The sequence below is a fragment of the Rhinopithecus bieti genome, unplaced genomic scaffold (assembly GCF_001698545.2).
Source record: "Rhinopithecus bieti isolate Rb0 unplaced genomic scaffold, ASM169854v2 scaffold_4820, whole genome shotgun sequence".
NCBI classification, from domain to species: Eukaryota; Metazoa; Chordata; class Mammalia; order Primates; family Cercopithecidae; genus Rhinopithecus; species Rhinopithecus bieti.
Window position 1 is genome coordinate 843,834 of NW_016804598.1, and position 7,685 is coordinate 851,518.

General features: G+C 33.1%; 1 long non-coding RNA gene across 1 annotated transcript in view; it reads right to left on the reverse strand.

Moving 5' to 3' along the window:
- Positions 1-355: 355 nt before the first annotated feature.
- The window catches only part of LOC108527857 (uncharacterized), a 14,060-nt gene continuing 6,730 nt past the window's right edge, over positions 356-7,685 (reverse strand). Inside the window, exons 2-3 of the long non-coding RNA XR_001884959.1 lie at positions 2,700-2,792; positions 356-642 (exon numbers count right to left, since the gene is read on the reverse strand). This is a non-coding gene — a long non-coding RNA (uncharacterized LOC108527857). The remainder of the gene's footprint in view (positions 643-2,699; positions 2,793-7,685) is intronic.

Sequence of the window (7,685 nt, forward strand, 5' to 3'; positions counted from 1 at the left end):
AGAGAAAGCATCGGCTCTCTTAATGTTCCAGTTTCCCCCAATTGGAACACCAGCAGGTGGGCATTGCTAGTGGATTAGGGCAGATGTGGGGGACTTTTCACTGCACAGAAAGCCTCAGACAGAAAGCCCTTGCTCTTTTCTTGACTTGAAGGTGGTGTCAAGGGAAAAGGGAGAGGAAAGGGTTGGGTGTGAATAAGTACTGAGTACTGAGTCAAAGAGAGGAAAAGCATTTCCAAGGTCCCCAGTAAGGAGTAGTCTTGACAGAAACACTTTAGAGAAAACCTTAGTTCATTTGGACTGCCATAACAAAATACCATAGACTAGGTAGATAATAAACAACAGAAACTTATTACCACAGCTCTGGAGGCTGGAAAGTCCAAGATCAAGGCACCAAAAGATGCAGTGTCTGTTGAGGGCTCGCTTTCTGTTTCATACCTGACATCTTTTCACCAGGTCCTCACACAGCAGAAAGGATGAGAGAGCTCTCCAGTCTCTTTTTCATAAGGTCACTAATTCCATTAATGAGCGCTCCACCCTTATGACCCAATGGTACATAAATGTTATATCCATAACATGGGCTGACAATTGATTCTACGCTTTGACCTTAATCATTTTTCTGTGGCCTTCATCATAATTTAATGCCTGTGGGAAAAATGTAAAGTTAAATAATGTTATTAATGTGATTAATAATGTATAATTGTGAGTATATGTGTATACACACACCCCAGTTTTTACTCTCTACTTAAATGACACATCTTACTAACACTAGCATGGGCTAGATTTAAAAAAAAAAAAATAGATGTCTTTTGACAATTTGGAGTTTAGCCCACTTTCAGTAAGAGAGCCTTCCTAGGTGAGCCTTCCAAGCCTTGCTTCTGTTGTCATAGAATGGGGTTACGGTTCCATTACTTTATTTTGAACCACACATTGCTGTTTTTTAAAAAGCAGAAAGTAACCCCAATCAATGCAAGTTTTCAACACCAATGGGAGTCACTGAATAAAGTGAATAAAGGAGGCAAAGAGATTTGACACAGTTTAATTATTCCCATGGCATGGCTTCATAATTGTATTGGATGTTTATAGTAAACAAAACTCATAAAGATCACTTTATCAACTATCATGGTAAGTGTTATTCACCAAAATATAATAAGTAGTTCTAGTTATGCAAATAGGTACTTGTAGCATGAAAGAAAGCTCCCAATGACAGCATCACTCATGGATTTTAAATAGGTGTTTTATTTCAAACAATTTAGATGAAAATGAAAGTGATGTGCCCTAGAAAATTGTTAAAATTCAAAAGTGACCCCATTCATGACAAAGATGCTGAAACTGAATATATATACATATATATCTAAATCGAATAACTTTTTTCATAAAATGTAACTTAAAAGTTTTATTTCTAAAACAAAATATAGTGCCATATGTAGCATGTCATTTTAAGTGTGTATTCTTCAATTTAAAAATTAAAGGCAAGTCACAATTCAACTATACATATTATATAAATGTTATATATTAAAAGTGATAAAAAATGGGGGATTTTCTTTTATTCAGAGTTGTCTCATATATTTCATGGTGATTGAAAAAAAGAAAAAAAAAAAACTTCAGCCAAATTAAATTTAAAAGAGTTTCATTGAGTAATGAACAATTCATAAATGTGGCAGCCTCCCAAACCAGAGTATGCTCAGAGACGCTAGCACAGCCACATGGTAAAAGCAGATTTATGAACAGAAAAAGGAAAATGATGTACCGAAAACGGAAGTGAGGTACAGAAACAGCCACATTGGTTACAGGTCAGTATTTGCCTCATTTTAACATGGTTCGAACAGCTGGTTACATTTGATGGACCAAAACTCGAGGCTTGGTACAAATGTGGACTACAGTCTTTTTACACATCTACTTGTTATATTTCAGGATGCACAGATAAACCTTTAGTCCAAACTTCAAATATGAGAGGAGGGAGCTTTAGGCTAAACTTGATTTAGCAATGTTACATATCGTGTTATCATTTCTGTATAGAACTTTATACTTTGATCCTAATTTGAAGCCACTAAGTGAAATGACAAAGACCCCACTATGTTAAAGAAAACCTTAAAGCTCCATTTTATCAAAATAGATGCAATACACTTATCAATTTTATTCTTAGAAGAAAATGTTCTATCACAAAAGCAATGCCTATTTAGAACATGTTTTGAATTTGTTAAGAAAAGGCACCTTAGTTTGTACAAAGTGATACTAACTCATTTATTCATGTCCTTGTGTCTTTGGCACAAGAGATAAAAGCTTGTTAGTGTTATTTATACAAGTTTTGAAATGAAGAAGAAAAAGGAATCCCTGTTGCTATATTTTTTTTCTGCTTTCCTACTTTTGGCTGAGCCTCCTGTAAATAAATTACCTCATGTAATGCCTTGTGCAAACAGATTTAAAGAGTTCTTTTTACTTTTGATATTACAGGTAAGAACTTTCACAGGACATTTTCTTTTTAATCCCTTCCTGTATCTTCCTGTATGATTTTTCTTGTCACAGGATCTTCACCGATATCTGTGGTCTGGCCAGGAGGTCCAGCAGAACTACTAGCTTCTTTGGTGGCTGATGTTATTGAAGCTGCTTTTCCAATTGCCAGCAAATGATATAAATTGTAGGAGACTGAAAAGGTCACCTCTGGAACAGTCCTACTTAAATTAGCTCAAATCATCACTAACCTGCAGCTACAGAGAGAATCTGAAGCCCAGGCCGCAGGAGCGGTCATGCCAGCTGACAGCGGGCTGGTGCCTCAACCCCACATTAGTTTTCATCTGGAAAACAAAATCAAAGCACAATTGTGGCTAAAACTCACTTAGATATACTTTTGAAATGTAAAGGGTTTTTTTCCTGATGTCTTGTTTCTTTAAAAGATATAGCTGTCTGTTTTTTGATCACTTCAGTATGTCTATATTTTACATAAAATATATTTGGTTACATTAAATCTCTTATTTTAAAATAGGACTTAAGTTTATTAACATATATAATACGCGTACATATATATTCATAAATGTAGAATGTAGTAGAAACATAAAGAGTATCATTCCATTGTAGTTTCCTTGAATGTAATTTGTCAAAATGCAAGTCTAAATGCAATGACTTTCTGTTTAATTTATAATACCTAGGACCATACAGAATCACTTAGCGTTTGTTTCTGAGTCAAGCTGCTTGACTATAAAGGTCAACTCTCCTTGGGCAAATTGCTCAACCTCTCAATACCCACGTTGACACGAATATAAAAAGAGCATAATAATACTTAGCTCAGAGGTACCTAACAGCCAGTACAGCCAACTGCCCTTGCTACTCTATTTGGTGGGGTCCTGTAAGCTTCCTGCTAGGCAGGATATCAACTCTTTAATTGCTAGAACACGCTGAGGTACAGGAAAATGCCTGGAAGAAGCTGGTATGGCCAGGGTAGAAGTGGAGTGTATAGTGGAGCAAAAGTATTTCAAAAGTTTATCATCAGGTGTGAGCCGTATGGAGCATACTTGCAAAATATTGACCTTGTTTGTGAGCATGGATTAAGTTAGTATGCAGTTAATATGCATTAAACTTTAGATAGCACCAGGCATATAATTTCTCAAAAAACTCTTTTAGAAGTATATGCTCAAAATGTTACAGTATAAAGACTTAGAGGCCTGAAAGATATATTGGGAAATTAATATGGGAGGTTTTGCTGTCTCTAAGGAAGCCCCGAGTGTTCCACAGGCATTTAAATTTTATTCAGTTGTTAAGAGCAGATTACAAGACTAAAAATTCCTTCTAAAAAGGTGGATTGATGGAGACATGGCCATTAAATAACATTTCTAAAGAAATTGCAAAAACTGAAATAAGATGTACATACACCAAACCCCAAAACAAATACTGTTAAGTTTGTGATGATGTTTTTATTCGTAGTAAGTTCAGACCAAGTCAGCAATTTGGTAGTTTATGGAATGCAATGGTTGTTGTCTTTATTCATGCTTAACAGAGAAAAGCAACAGTGCAATATAGTAGAGTTTAAAAGCCTTTGGACTTCTTTGCACTGCTCATCTGATTAGATTGGGCCAAATCGTGCGAATCCCCTTTTTGATTGATTCAAAGTCAACTGATGAGGGATATGAATTACATCTGCAACATCCCTTCACCTTTGCTATGAAATGTTGTTAACGTGAGAATGGTTACCCCATCACATTCACAGATTTTGTTCTCCCCTCAGGGGAAGTAATTATACACAGTGAGTAGTACCCCAGAGGGCAAGATTCTTGAGTCCATGTTTGAATCCTGCCCATCACAAGAGTGTTTAGATAATCCAGAAAGTAGTGACATATTATGAACACAATCGCTGAAAATTATTTATCATCCCTCCAAGTGGTATTATTCAATGGCTATTTAGAGAAATGTATGTTTTTATGTAGAACGATATGTTCAAGTTATTTAACCTACATGCATAAATAGTTCATGCAAAATGTGACTTTTAAAATATTAATTAGAATTTTTTTTCTATTACCTTTGCTCTTATTCTACATAGCCATATTTTGTGGACTAAAGAAATTCACTGATAATAATTATAAAAGTACACGATGAGAGAAATAAAAACTGAATTCTGTGTTTCAGAGAAACAGAGGATACTTGTCAACATTTATTATACTTACAAGAAAACTGTCCGTCTTTATAACAAACATTTTCAAAATCCTTTCGGCACATCTATCTGAACAATAAGATTTGGGCCCTTTTCAACAGCAAAATAATCAAAGAGAGCAAAAACAAATGCTTTTGGAAAACATAAGAAGAAAATATCTTTCTTTTTTTGCATTTGTTTGATGGAAAGTTTATTTCTGGCCTAAGGCAATGTTTAATTTAGCCTTAATATATTTATGTGAAAAATCTCCCATGTAATGTTGAAGCTTAAATTATTATGGATTAAAACTATATGTTTTTACAAAATGAATATTTAGTAAAATAGTTAAATGCCCTGTCAGGTTTTCAAAAACTAAAGCTGAATTTCCAATAGTATTTCTATTTCCAAAGCTCAGCATTACTATATTCAAAATACATTTTATTAATTGATACTTGATCCACATTTTACTTCACTTTTTTGCTGTCGTGGGATAAGAGCATAAGGCACAGTAGAAGCCCTCTTCTTTGAAAATTGCACTGGTATGTTATTTGTATTGGCTGATATTTCTGTCAGCCAATTGGAGCATTTATGATTGCTGCTGTTATTGAAATTTTGCTCTGAATTTTTCCTTTTCAGAGACAAGAAACCTCAAAGTTTCCTCTAGAGGAGGAAACAATAACAATAGTCCTATCTTCTTAGGAAAATATATGTAAAATTGCCTAGTTACCTAGCCTACCATATGCATAAACCTCATGTTTGTGAAATTGTGTTGATCAGATAGCATTAAGAGTTGGGCTGCTTTTGGATAAATATTGGTAAAACATATAAGGCTTTAAATAATTATTGTCTACTACTTCATATTATATAGGAATATTAATACTACTAACATATGCAACATTTTAAATTAAAAATTTATAAAATGTTCAAATTTTCTAGAGTTGATTAGTCTAGGTTTTTTAACTCAAACCACAGAAATCTATTTAGTCTCTATTGTATGTACCATCACGGTGGCAAATTGGAAAGAATATTTTCTACTCTACTGTCAGAGAGAATAGGTTTCAATTCAGTCTCTCTCATTAAGTAGGTGAACCTAGGTCAACACATGTTTTCAACTCTATGAGTTTCAGATGTCTTATGTGATAAAATAAAATTCTGATATTTAACTAACAGACAAATTAACCAGGTTAATCAGTTTTTTTTTTTTTTTTTTTTTTTTTTTTTTTTTTTTTTTTACCATAAATGCGGTAACTACCTGGAACATTTTTCCTTTCTTACCTCATCTCATTTTTCTGACTAACTCCGATTAGTCATAATTCAGCTGTCAGTTTACATATCAACTCTTGTGGAAAACCTTCCACTGCATTACCTTCACCTCATCCCTCCTTAGACAGATTAGCTGCCCCTGCTCTTTCCCCTTTGATTAGTCTTTCCTATAATCATAGCCCTATCATTGCCTTTCTCTTCCTGTTCTATCTCTAGCTCCTAGAAGGCTGTCAGGCAATGAAAACATACACTTATGTAAATTACACTTATACATTGTATTTAGTCCTAATAGTATGACCCAGTTCATTGATAATCTTAGTGAGTTTAAGTGATTTTTCTGGATTGTTCATTTGAATGTTAATCCCATGAAGCTACAGCCTTTATACATTTGTGTAATGTTAAATATACTTGATAAAAGGCAGGTACACAATAATTATTTTGAAAATTCATTAACAGTAAATAGCAACAATAGAGTACTTACAGAGTAGCCAGCATATAATTATTTACAAATATTAATGTCATCAAACATTCCCCTACTTCTCACATATCTGAAGTCTTAAATTGCTTTTCGTAATTGACTTAGTACTTGAGCCATTGATACCTTGGATTTATAAACACCACATGTACAAAAGGGCTGACTAAAATAAAATGCTCTATTTAACTAGTAATGTAAATAAATCACTGACCCACCTTTAGATAACATAGATCTTGACATAGATCTATGTGACACAGAAATTGGAGAAGCTAAACTAAGGCTCTAATTTGCAAGATGGTTACAGATAAACATTCACACACACAAATTTTAGGAAGGAGATCTAAATTGCACAAAAGCATAGAAAAATTATAATAAAATTAAAATAATTACATAAATATACAAAACACATATAGGTAAAAACTTAAAAATACAATAATAGAAATTATACCAACTGATTTTATGTTTGAAAATACTATAAAATGGTTTTAAATGGATCCATAGTGAAATTACATAAGCACACCATTTCTAAAGAAATAGTCAATAAATATTATATGATTGTGATTACTGGCAATATCCCGTTTTGTGAAAAATAAAGCTATCTGATTTCAAACTTGAATTGCTAACATACCTATAATTTTGTATGTGTTCATATTACAAATTAACACAAGAAAATTAATATAACGCATTCGCAGATTCATTAAAGTACTTTTCAGAATGAGGTTATTTTTACTTACTTTCAAGTTTTTTGTTTCATATGTAGTGTAAGCTCTGCATGTGGGAAACATTTTTAAGTGTAACTCATGGGAACAATCTTATTCTAGGATCCTCTATGGAAAACTATTGTTAATATACATAACATGAGAACGGCCTAGTTTCCAGGAGTTTCTCAAAACTCCAGATAAATATACATTGGATCTTAGCCTAAAATCCTTGGCAACTTTTATTGCCCACAGTTTACAGATACAGTTGCTTGGATGAATGAAATACTTTCAATAGTAACTATCGTGAAAGGAACAAATAGTTCCATAAAGAGTTGGACACAATTTCTATTCTATTATAGAACAGAGTTTTAATTGAACCAAAAAATAAACAAACATCTTCAAAGGTTTATTATGTTGGTGCTAAACTCTAAAATGGTTCCTCATTTCAAATAATTGCTCTATTTTTGTCTTAGCTTGATTTTTCATATTCTGCACGAGAAAACATTTCTTGGTTTGGCAATCTGTTACCTGAATTTAAACATTATTTTTTTCCACTTATCTTGATTAATAAAAGGAGAATAATGTTGAGGAAGAAAAACAAATCTTAATATTCTTTTTTTTTTTTTTT